Source organism: Nerophis ophidion, linkage group LG26, assembly GCF_033978795.1.
Source record: "Nerophis ophidion isolate RoL-2023_Sa linkage group LG26, RoL_Noph_v1.0, whole genome shotgun sequence".
In the NCBI taxonomy this organism is placed as follows: domain Eukaryota; kingdom Metazoa; phylum Chordata; class Actinopteri; order Syngnathiformes; family Syngnathidae; genus Nerophis; species Nerophis ophidion.
In genome coordinates this window covers 16,928,104-16,941,138 of record NC_084636.1, presented here as the reverse complement: position 1 = coordinate 16,941,138, position 13,035 = coordinate 16,928,104, and positions in this window count along the sequence as shown.

The window sequence follows — 13,035 nt, the reverse complement described above, 5'->3', positions numbered from 1 at the left end:
TTACTGCTGAGGCATTGAACTGCAAGTTGATAATATATCGCCCCCTACCTTGAGGCAGAAGTACTTGCTGCCTCATTACCTGCCTTTTCCCCGTGGCAACAAGCATGCGCACCCTCGCACGTACACACCCGATACACACTGTGTGTAGCCGTAGAGGCACCGCCTGTGTCTGCCTCACTTCTCATCTGCTGCATTGTTTTGATCAGGAAACATAGAATTTCCGCGATTTTGACCATGAAAATTATCAAAATATACAGGAACCACACCAAAATCCCATATAACGCATAAACCAAAAGAGAAATATCAAAACATATTTTGTTTTATTACTTCGTTTTGGAACATCTCATGGTTAAGCCACCTTATGGCAGGTGAGGCACTGCCTCACTTGCCTCCCCTGACTGCACGTCACTGCAGCACACCACTGGTATTATAGTACAAGCATCCACACAATACTATAATAAAGTTTCAACTGAAACTGTTGGAGCCTCTTCTGTTTGCAAATGTACCGTCCTCCTACATTCTCTCCTCCTGTTTCCGGTCTCGCTTCCCTGGCCCGCGCCAAGGCCAGTAACCTTGTACGTACTGTACGAGCATGGTGTGTGTGTGTGTGTGTGTTTGCTTAAAATGTGTGTCTGTGGGTGTGTGTTTGGGTGTATGTGCTGCACAGCCGTAGACTTCCCGTGGATGACTGGCATCCTCCAAGGGAGAGCGAGCTGCCGGCCCTCGGAATGGATGCCAACATGCACCTCCAATCGCAAATACTCGTTATTCAAGCTGGAGCTGAAGATTTCTATAACCTTTGATCATCGTGCTGCTTTTTTGAAAGCAAATGCTTTGATGAAAAGTGTATACCCATGCAAGGCTGCAATTGGCCTTCCGACCCAGCTGATGAGCTATGTAGTTTAGCTCGCTGGATACAGCAGCAAATCAGCAGCCATTGTCCAGTATCGACAAGGACCGGTCCCTAGTAAGCCTGAGGGTCAAGATGATCGCCATCCAAAATCAATCCCAGGCAGTCGCACGTGCATCTGCGCAGCCGCTCTGCTGTCTTCAGGAGTATCACATACGCAGGCCACAAATGAAAAAAAAAAAAATCTCATGCAGAATCAGAGTCCAATAACGGACGGGTAGGCGCTATTGACTAGCCCGGGGTCACCGAATGAACTGGATCACGCTGACCTCCGCGGCTCCTGGCAACAACACGGGCACATTCAATCTCACTTGACCTACTCTGCTTTGACCCCTCGACCCCTGGCAACGCTGCCCTCGTGTGAACCCTAACCCTTCTGGGATCAATGGCTCTTGACCGTCGCCTCGGGACAGGAGAGGCAGCGGGGGCGCTGGGGGGAAATGGGGTGCAGGTTGGCACAAGGAGATGACCCCGAGGGTCAGGTCCACAGCCGAATAATGATGTTGGGGATTTGTATATAAATGGGTGTGATTAGGGGAACCAGAGCTAAGTATTGTAATGGTATGCAAATAGCTTGCAAATGCCTAAGGCCACCCACTAGCTTTCTTTTTTTAATGACTTTTTTCCCACACTGTAAAAAACGACCGTAAATATTGCGGTAAAACAGTCAAACACCATAAAATCCAAAAAAGTTAGTCGATGTACAAACCCCAAAACCGGTGAAGTTGGCATTGTAATTATATACGTAAATAAAAGCAAAATACAATGATTTGCAAATTGAATAGATTGGATTAGGTTAGATAGTACTTTATTTATTCCTTAAGGAGAGTTCCTTCAGGAAAATTTCAGCACAATCCCATTCAAGATCAGACAAACTTTACAGCGGGACAGAACAGGATCGCTGACGGGTCTGCCGGCTTCCAGCTCCCCTTACAAAAAAGATGAGATACAGGTAAACAATTGGGGTTGAATGGGAGAGAAAAATTGAAGATTAAAATAAAATAAAATAAAATATAAAAATTGGTTTAAGCCTGGGCCCTGGAGAGGAGTCCAGACGAAGGCGAAGGGAAAACTTTGATTATTTGAGGTAAATTCCTGCTAAAATATTGTTTGTTGTTGTTGTTGTTATTGTTTGCTGTGTTTGTGAAATGTGCAACTCGAACAAAAAGTCATTGATGTTGTTGTTATTGTTGTTTGTTGTGTTTCTGAAATGTGCAACTCGAACAAAAAGTCATTTACTAACACATATGTAACGGCTATAAGAAATACTTTGATTATTTGAGTGAAATTCTTGCTAAAATACTATTTGTTGTTCCTGCTAAAACAGACTGCCTCAGGTTTCAAAGTCAATATCTGGCCCGCTGCATCATGTGGAATTAATTAACTAATAAATAAATAAGTGTCTTTTCTTACTAAATGTAGTCGACTAATCATTCTGACAGAAAAAGAATACATGTAATACATGCCATTTTTGTATCTTTAACTTTAACTTAACTGGGTGTGAGTTTTCCTTGCCCTTATGTGGGCCTACCGAGGATGTCGTAGTGGTTTGTGTTGTGGCTTGTGCAGCCCTTTGAGACACTAGTGATTTAGGGCTATATAAGTAAACATTGATTGATTGATTGATTGAAAACAACCACAACAACGAAAACAACTCATAGCCATAATACACATCCCTCTCACGTGTGTGTAAAAGGGACAAACATCAAAGAACACAAAGGACATTAAAGACATTAAAGCAGCGGATACAACCAGCCACTTCTACATACAGAAGTGAGCAGAATAGACTGCAAAAACAAGATACGTAATAATCAAACCGGAAAACGTTGTTAATTTGTTTGCAATTTGTAATTAGAAGCGTGAAACATGTTTCAAAAAGGCTGGCACAAGTGGCAAAAAAGACTGAGGAAGTTAAGGAATGCTCATCAAACACTTATATGGAACATCCCACAGGTGAACAGGCTAAGTGCGAAAAGGATACATGTTTCTTTATAGTTCCTTGAGAGGTAATCAAAAAGGAAAGAATAATGTGGAGGGGGCGTGGCCTGCGGGCCTGCAGCAAATGGGGGTGTGCCAGGACTGACTTCGAAATCAGCGACAGGTGAGTAGACGGCCCACCTGGGCCTTGTTATCTAATCACCTGTCGCTCTGTTATAAGCAGCAGCCAGGAATAGAGATGGAATTGGCGCTGGAGGGGAGCAAACTATATTCAATTGAATAGACTGCAAAGACAAGATACTTGTTGTTATCGTTTTGCAAATATTAGCTCATTTGATGCCTGCAACATGTTTCAAAAAAGCTGGCACAAGTGGCAAAAAAGACTGAGAGAGTTGAGGAATGCTCATTAAACACTTAATAATAGGGGGTCACATTATCATTATAATTTTTTCTAAATGGAAAACACTTCCTTGTGGTCTGCATAACATGTAATGGTGGTTCATTGGTCAAAATGTTGCATAGATTTAGTTTTACGGATCATCTTCAAGTCGCTTTCTGACAGTCGCTTCTGGATGTGCCGTTTTGTGGGTGGTCTTATTTACGTGGCTCTCCATCGACAGCATCTTCTCCCCGCCATCTTTGTTGTAGCGGTGTAGCGTGCAAGGATGGGAGTGGAAGAAGTGTCAAAAGATTGAGCTAACTGTTTTAATGGCATTCAGACTTTACTTAAATCAATATCGGACCAGCATTTCCTCATCCGTGGCTCACTGGTGCAACAACAACGCCGGAAATGTTACAGTTGAAAAACCGTCCGACCGTAACTCTCTAATAATTAAAGACAATTGCTGTAAAGCAGCCTGGGACATTTCATAAAAATAAAACAATATTGTACCCCTGAAACGGACTCTCGTGTCAGTGCTTGGTGGTCTGAAGAACCCCCAGGAGGGCAACTTCCACAAATAGTTTTTTACAAAACCCAAAACCAGTGAAGTTGGCACGTTGTGTAAATTGTAAATAAAAACAGAATACAATGATTTACAAATCCTTTTCAACTTATATGCAATTGAATAGACTGCAAAGACAAGATACTTAAGGTTATTTTTTTGCAAATATTAGCTCATTTGGAATTTGATGCCTGCAACATGTTTAAAAAAAGCTGGCACAAGTGGCAAAAAAAGACAGAGAAAGTTGAGGAATGCTCATCAAACAATTGTTTGGAACATCCCACTGGTGAACAGGCTCATTGGGAATAGGTGGATGCCATGATTGGGTATAAAAGCAGCTTCCATGAAATGCTAAGTCCTTCACAAACAAGGATGAGGGCGAGGGTCATAGCTTTGTGAACAAATGCGTGAGCAAATTGTTTAAAAGTTGAAGAACAACGTTTCTCAACAAGCTATTGCAAGGAATTTAGGGATTTCACTATTAACTGTCCTTATTATCATCAAAAGGTTCAGAGAACCTGGAGAAATCACTGCACGCAAGAGATAATATTACTAACCTTCGAACCCTCAGGCGGTACTGCATGAAAAAGCGGCATCCGTGTGTAAAGGATATCAGAACATCGGCTCAGGAAAACTCCCGAAAACCACTGTCAGTAACTACAGTTTGTCGCTACATCGTGAAGTGCAAGTTAAAACTCTACTATGCAAAGCCAAAGCCTTTCATCAACAACACCCAGACAGGCTGCCGGCTTCACTGGGCCTGAGCTCATCTAAGATGGACCGATGCAAAGTGGAAAAGTGTTCTGTGGTCTGACGAGTGCACATTTCAAATTGTTTTTGGAAACTGTGGACAACGTGTCTTCTGGAACAAAGAGAAAAAGAACCATCCGGATTGGTACAAAGTTCAAAAGCCAGCATCCAGAGCTGGTCGATATTGGCTTTTATTACTATCGCGATATTTTTATGCCATATTGCGATATACGATATATATTACGATATTTTGCCTTGGCCTTGAATGAACACTTGCCGTTGTGTCCTTGGGCAAGACACTTTACCCACCTGCTCCCAGTGCCACCCACACTGGTTTGAATGTAACTTAGATATTGGGTTTCACTATGTAAAGCGCTTTGAGTCACTAGAGAAAAAGCGCTATATAAATATAATTCACTTCACACTTCACTTCACTTGATGCAAATAATCACAGCAGTATGATGATTCCATGTGTCTACATTAAAACATTCTTCTTCATACTGCATTAATATATGCTACTTTTAAACTTTCATGCAGAAAAGGGAAATCACAACTAAGTCGATTGACTAAAACTGTATTTATTAAATACTCTTCATTCTCTCACGGGCGACTTTTTAAATGAAAGAACAAATTAGTAGGTCTGCTACCTTTTTGTAGTAACACTTCTGCTGCATACTTTGCATATTGCTGTTGTCTGCTGAATATCTTCCCGCTTGAAGCCAAACCACCACCAGATGATGGACCCCCTGCTCTTTATTTTGGGCATTTATTGTTCTTCCTCCATTTGTGATCAGTTCCACACCTTCTCTCTCTTGTATTGTCACAAGCTCCGCTGCGCCCTGCTTGCACGACCTGCCTCAGCTAACGTTAGCCATGCTGATACCTCTCTGATCGGCCAGAGCGTATGACGCTACACTCACGAGAGTATATCACGTATGTAAGAAGGCGGGCTTGTTTTCCGTATCCCTGAGAAGGAGACGAGAAGGAGTGAGAAACGCCTGTATTTTAATGCACGCAGCTAAAAGCAACTCGACCTGCCTCAGCTAACATTAGCCATGCTAACGTTAGCTCTCAGCGAGAGCGTATGACGCTTCACTCGCGAGAGTTTGTGACGTATGTAAGATGGCGGGCTTGTTTTATGTCTGTGAGAAAGAGACGAGAAGGAGTGAGAAACACCAGTAATTTAATGCACGGCAAGGCACTAACCAGGACCCATCAGGAGCAAAGGTGAAGTGTCTTGCTCAAGGACACAACGGATGTGACAAGGTTTGTAGAAGGTGGGGATTGAACCAGGAACCCTCAGGTTGCTGGCACGGCCACTCTCCCAACCGTGCCACGCCGGTTGGGAGAATGATATTCTTTAATGTAACAAAAGAAAACGCGCTCAAGAGGGAGCGCGATACAAAAATCAACTAGGAATGGAAAGGAACAAAAGAAGGCGAGTGCAATCTGGATTGCACAAGACACAGATTGTGTCTTGTAAATGATCAATATGCGAAGGAGCACAGTGCACATAAGGAAGTGCAAACGAAAATAAACTGACTCTACTATTCTACCATGAATTGATTTACGTGGACCCCGACTTAAACAAGTTGAAAAACGTATTCGGGGGTTACCATTTAGTGGTCAATTGTACAGAATATGTACAATCTACTAATAAAAGTTTCAATCAATCTGTCAGGGAGACAGCGCCAGACTTAAATAGGAGACTGATTGGCAACCAGGTGCGGGTCTGTCCGGTTGCCAATCCGGCAGTACATGTAAACACCTGTGCACGTGAATATACACAATAACAGCACAGGACAGGAACTAAAAAAAAACACACACAAAGAATAAAAAACAAAGTCCAATACAGTCACCAGGGTGTGACACATATGGTGATAAAATCATATTTTGATTTTTGTCTCTTTGAAGTAGATGTCCCTTTCAAAGGTGCAGGCTGCGGCAGAGTGTTGACTTTGATAAAACAGCAAAAAGACGGGTTGACGCGATTCTACGTCAATAGGCGGAAACGTGTTGATCTAACTTGTGCTTTTATTTTCTGTTTCTGGCTGCAGGGAGGTTCATGTCAGTCCACAGTGAACTCATCAACAACATGTGCACTCCTCAGCAGAAGCACAAATGTCCGTGTTGAGTGCCCTCTTCAGCTATGTCTGGACCGGCAGCTCATTTTTTTCATGATTTATAATTCTCTCCACCATGAATGATCCTTCACATATGGACGACACTTGATGGGTTTTTTTTTCAATTGCTTACCTCTGCTTTTTGGGTATGCCCGACAGTTTTTTTTTTTAGTTCAATCAATCAAAAAGTAAGTCTGGTAACTGTTTCTTTGGCTTGGTTATTTCATTTATAATTAACTATATTCAGTTGCTGATTGTAAAATCTATGCCAACCAACGCAAACTTCTTATTTGCTGTATTATTTACATTGAAACCCCAGCTACCAGTAATGTACGGTGAAATTGAATGTTGCTATAACAAATCTACAATGCAGTTTGCTGTGTTTATCACTAACCAGATTTACAATGCGTTATTTTTATTATGAATTGCTGTAAACATCATCAAAGCGTTTTGGACCGAATTTTGCCTTTCATCCATCAATCCATCCATTTTCTTCCGCTTATCTGAGGTCGGGTTGCGGGGGCAGCAGCCTAAGCAGAGAAGCCCATACTTCCCTCTATCCAGCCACTTCGTCCAGCTTCTCCCGGGGGATCCCGAGGCGTTCCCAGGCCAGCCGGGAGACATAGTCTTCCCAACGTGTCCTGGGTCTTCCCCGTGGCCTCCTGCTGGTCAAACGTGCCCCAAACACCTCCCTAAGGAGGTGTTCGGGTGGCATCCTGAGCAGATGTCCCAACCACCTAATTGGCTCCTCTCAATTTCTGCCTTTCTCAAAGAAAAATGCTTTATGCCTGCTTTATTTAAGCTTGTTGGAACCATACAAATTGCGAAAGGATACAATTGTATTCATAGTTCCTTCAGAGGTAATCAAAGAGGAAAGAATAGTGTGGAGGGGGCGTGGCCTGCGGGCCTGCAGCGAAGTGGGGTGTGCCAGGACCGGCCTCGAATTCAGCGACAGGTGAGTAGATGGCCTACCTAGGCCCAGAGACGTCACTAGACCTATTACTGTACTGGGGCACACCTGGGGCACAAATAATTCATGTGAGCGTGCAAAGCGCGCAAGCAAAAACATTTTTAGCACTTATTTATCATAAAAAATACATAAATAGTGCTTTAAACTATGGAATCATATCAGATTTATACGTATGGATCTTTGATTAACCACCTGAAATTAACTAATTCATTTGACCTACTTGTGCACTTTTTTACTCCAGACTTCTAAACTGCTACTGGTAAAAGCAAAAAGGAAGAGCAATGAATCTTTTTGAAATATATATTGCAGTAATCATCTGCAAATTTAACATCTACAAAAGTAAAACAAAAAATAAAGCACCGCTACATCTCTGGGTTCTTTTATATTATTTAATTTCCATTCTTGGCAATGTGACTAATCCTATTTCGGATACACAAAACTGTAAAATATACACAAAACAATAAAGCCACAGTAGTAGAATAAATGAACAACCTTTGTGTGTCTGTTCAGGGAATCATTTTTTGAGAAGTAAACTGTAACGTCTCCTTTTCATTTTTGCAAAGTGGTCAATCACTCTGGACAGACATGGAAATATTACAGTAACTGTTATACAGTTGACTAGTGGTTCCCAACTGCTGGGTCGTGACATAAAAGTGGATTGTGTGTCATTTTCAGTGAGTCGCAGTCAGATGTGTACATTGAAAAAAAAAAATTATGAGAAAAAAATCCAATTGTGGCAACAAAACCAGATATTTTTTGCCATTTTTCTAGTGACTATTAGTGAGTATTTTAGCAAAAGGCAAACCAACTAACAAGTTGGAGGAGGACTCAGGACAGACATGGAAATTTATTTTTTTAAATCTAAATGGGGCAACAAAACCCGATATTTTCAGCCATCTTTCTGAAAACACATACAGAAATGTTACTATTTTTTCTGGAAACAAAACCAGATGCTTTAGCTGTAGCCATTTTTCTGGTGACAAAACAGGATTATTTTAGTCAAAATTCACCGATTAACAAGGCAAGTCTACTGTGCTGTTTTTCTGTGAAATAAACTTGAATGATTTAAAAATTGGCTCACGACTTGATGATATGGAAAAATGTTTTTCTTCCTGAAGATAAACCATTTGAGAAACACTCAACTCACACATGCTTACTCCAAATCATCATTGATGCAGAACCAGCAGACAATAACCAACATTATGTTTCATGTTCATTGGAAATTCCCCCGACAGCTCGTACAGCAAATGAATATGTTTGTCTTGATACAAGGAATAACGTTAGCTAACTTAGCATCAACTTAAGACAATGATGTTGCCTAGCTAGCTAGGACTTCACTTACATCTCTCATTCCTCGCTTCTTCTCTGCTGCGGGCGAATAACTTTCTGATATCCATCTAGGAGTTACAGTTTGAGTCAAATCAAAATCAAAATAATGTAATTAACAAATTGTTGTTGGCTAACGTTACCTACCTCATGCAGTGATATTCTCATCCTCTCTCTCTCAATTACCATACTAAGTAGTATGTGCGCTGTCTATGTTATGTATACTTAAAACTCGAAAGCGTTTTTTTTTATTGGTGAAATTTTTACTGGGGCACTGCAGATCAACAGTGGGTCACGTGGCCAAGTGAAATATGTCTGGCGACGCCCCTGCCTAGGCCTTGTTATCTAATTACCTGTCCCTCTGTTGAAAACAGCAACCAGGAGTAGAGGCGAAGTTGGCGCTGGAGGACAGCTGGAGTGAGAGCGAGAGAGAACGAGAAAAAGACAGTTGCTGAAAAGCAGCCTGGGACATTGGGTAAAAATAAAACAATATTGTACCCCTGAAACGGACTCTCATGTTGGTGCTTGGTGGTCTGAAGAACCCCCAGGAGGGCAACCTCCACAAATAGTGTTTTACAAAACCCAAAACCAGTGAAGTTGGCACGTTGTGTAAATAGTAAATAAAAAACAGAATACAATGATTAGCAAATCCTTTTCAAACTATATTCAATTGAATAGACTGCAGAGACAAGATACTTATTGTTATTGTTTTGCAAATATTAGCTCATTTGGAATTTGATGCCTGCAACATGTTTCAAAAAAGCTGGCACAAGTGGCAAAAAAGACTGAAAAAGTTGAGGAATGCTCATCAAACACTTAATAATAGGGAGTCAGATTATCATTATTATTTTTTCCTAAATGGAAAACACTTCCTTGTGGTCTACATAACATGTAATGGTGGTTCATTGGTCAAAATGTTGCATAGATTTTGTTTTACAGATCATCTTCAAGTCGCTTTCTGACAGTCGCTTCTGGATGTGCCGTTTTCTGGGCGGTCTTATTTACATGGTTCACCCCTCGACAGCGTCTTTTCCCCGTCATCTTTGTTGTAGCGGTGTAGCATGCAAGGATGGGAGTGGAAGAAGTGTCAAAATATGGAGCTAACTGTTTTAATGACATTCAGACATTACTTAAATCAATAACGGAGCAGCATTTCATCATCCGTGGCTCACTGGTGCAACAACGCCGGAAATGTACCCCGTGAAAAACCCGTCCGACCGGAACTCTCTAATAACTACAGTTCCTTGGGTGAATAATGTAAACTCACTACACCGGTATTTTTAGCGCTTTCATGACGAGTTTAGTGACAGCTATAAGTAAGAACTTTACACTACTTTATATTAGAAATGACAACAGCGGAGGATGAATGTCCCAAAACAAGAATATAGAGAAAAAGAAGGAGCGTTTTTCACTACGGTGTCAACACGCACTACAAAGGAGGACTCGGGCAATTTTTCAGGATTCATGCAGATCCCAAATGCAGATCAGCAGGTACCAGAAGGTGAAAAAAGTTTCATTTACATAATATTGCGAAACAAAACGCCAGATAATATGTCTAACCTTATACACACACCATAATAATATTGTTCTGTTGAAGCACAGTCAAATCCATCAAGCGGTGCAGCTTCATAGCTTACCAAAGTCGTACCTAAAACATTTTGATGGATTTTTGAGCGCCGTGTGTAATATTATATATTTTTAATGGAACAAATAATATGTTGGTGTTTTTTACTTGAGTCTTATTGTCTCATGTCTTTGTGATCATGTTCTGTTTAGTTATGTTCTGTTTTGTTTTTGACTCCATTAGTTCCTGTTTTTGCACACCCTGGTTTGTTTTTGTTTCCATGACTACCAATCAGTTCACCTGTTCTCACGACTCACACACCTGATTCACTTGGACTCATGGACCTGTTGTCAATCACCACATCACTATTTAAGCCTGCAGTTGCCAGGCAGTCAGCTTGCCGACATCACCTTCTATCACCTCCAACACACCCATGTTATCCATGCCGATGATCCATGCTCTGTCTCTGTCCAAGTAAGTTTTTTCATGCCATAGTTTGTAAGTTTTGTAGTTTGTAAGTTTTGTTTTATGTTCATAGTTTAAGTTAAAGTTAAAATACCAATGATTGTCACACATATACTAGGTGTGGTGAAATTATTTTCTGCATTTGACCCATCACCCTTGATCATCCACTGGGAGGTGAGGGGAGCAGTGGGCAGCAGCGGTGCCGCGCCCGGGAATCATTTATGGTGATTTAACCCCCAATTCCAACCCTTAATGCTGAGTGCCAAGCAGGGAGGTAATGGGTCCCATTTTTATAGTCTTTGGTATGACTCGGCTGGGATTTGAACTCGCGACCTACCGATCTCAGGGCGGACACTCTAACCACTAGGCTACTGAGTAATTCTCCCATTGTGCGAGTTTTAGTTTTCATAGCCAAGTTTCGAACCTCCACTGAGAGCGCCTTTTGTTTATACCCTTTGTTTTTGTAATATTTTTGAGTTAAGATTAAAGATGTCCTTACCTTCACGCCATGTCCGTTCCAATCGCTTTGCACCACAGGGAAAACAAACCACACCATAGTCCTCTTCATGACATATTGCAGTGTAGACGTGTCTCTTATGTGTGACTGCCATCTACTGGTCCGCTTATCATTTCACCATGTACCAAATAATATAGCTTCGAGGTCGGTAAGCACAAAAGAATTAAGTGTGCCTTGTATTTTAAATGTTTGATTAAACCCCTTCAAACAGCCCGTTTGTGACTTAACTTGCTTGCCCATACCAATATTTGAGCTGTGTGTCGCCTTTACCGTTTTGCCGTCATTTTATAGTTTTGAAGTCATAATTACACTACTAAGACTTTTAAAAATGTCGCATTGTAACTTTGTACATCGCCTGCACTGTTGATGGCCGCAGTTTTCATTGTTTGCTGTGGCAAGATGACCTCAGAGGTTCCACATGCGCCATTATATTCATCAGCAGCATTGACATAGAAGACAGCTGCTCCAGTCTGCCTTCTTCATGCCGCCGTGTTCCTGCTACTGTACAAGAATACAACCTCCTGTCTATGTGTGTGTTTGTTCTCATTTTCCATCCTTTTCCATATCTCATGTCGGCGGTTTTCGCAGACATCTCACGAGAGTTGCGGCATGACTCAGACCCACGCTGACTTATTGGTAGCGGCTGTGACTCAGAGAGGAAGGAAGAATGGAAAGAAGGTGGAAGGAAACGATGCCCGTGCCGGGATGCCTTACCGTCCTCCTTTACCCCTCCTCTCCTCCTGGCTTCAGCGGAGAGGAGCAGCTGGCCATGAATACATGAGTGGCAGCCGCCTCAACACGCATGCATACACAGACCTGCTTCTGCAGCTGAAAATAGCAAAACAGAAAGCCTTCCAGAGCATCTGCTCGCTATCCCGGGTAGAGAAGCAGCGGCGGGATCCGAGTAGTCCCAGCTGTGCGTCCTGCATACAAGGGGGGGATGGCGCTGACGGTAGAAGGATATAGGTAAAAAATCAGAATCATCCATCCATCCATCCATTTCTACCGCTTATTCCCTTCGGGGTGGCGGGGGGCGCTGGAGCCTATCTCAGCTACAATCGGGCGGAAGGCGGCGTATACCCTGGACAGAATCAGAAGTACTTTATTAATCCCCAAGGTGAAATCAGAACAGAACAGGATGGCTGACGGATCTGACAACTTTACTGTTAGGGTCTTGGTCAACTGGGGGTGACCCCAGGATGCAGAGACGGGAGACAAGGTGGGATTACAAAAAAGATAACAAATTTAATTAGACATAAAGGGATAACTAAGGGCGATGAGGCAGAAACGCACACCATGTAATCAGGACAAAACAGGTTCCTCAGAGGTCGGCTGGTGAAAGGGCCAGGGCACACTAAGCAAAGGAAGAGTCCAAAACAAGAAATCCTTTTACCTTAAGGAGACGAGAAAATAAACACACAAGCGGTAACCTACTCAGTGGCCTAGGGGTTGGAGTGTCCCCCCTGAGATCGGGAGGTTGGGAGTTTTAACCCCGGCTGAGTCATACCAAAGACTATCAAAAAATGGG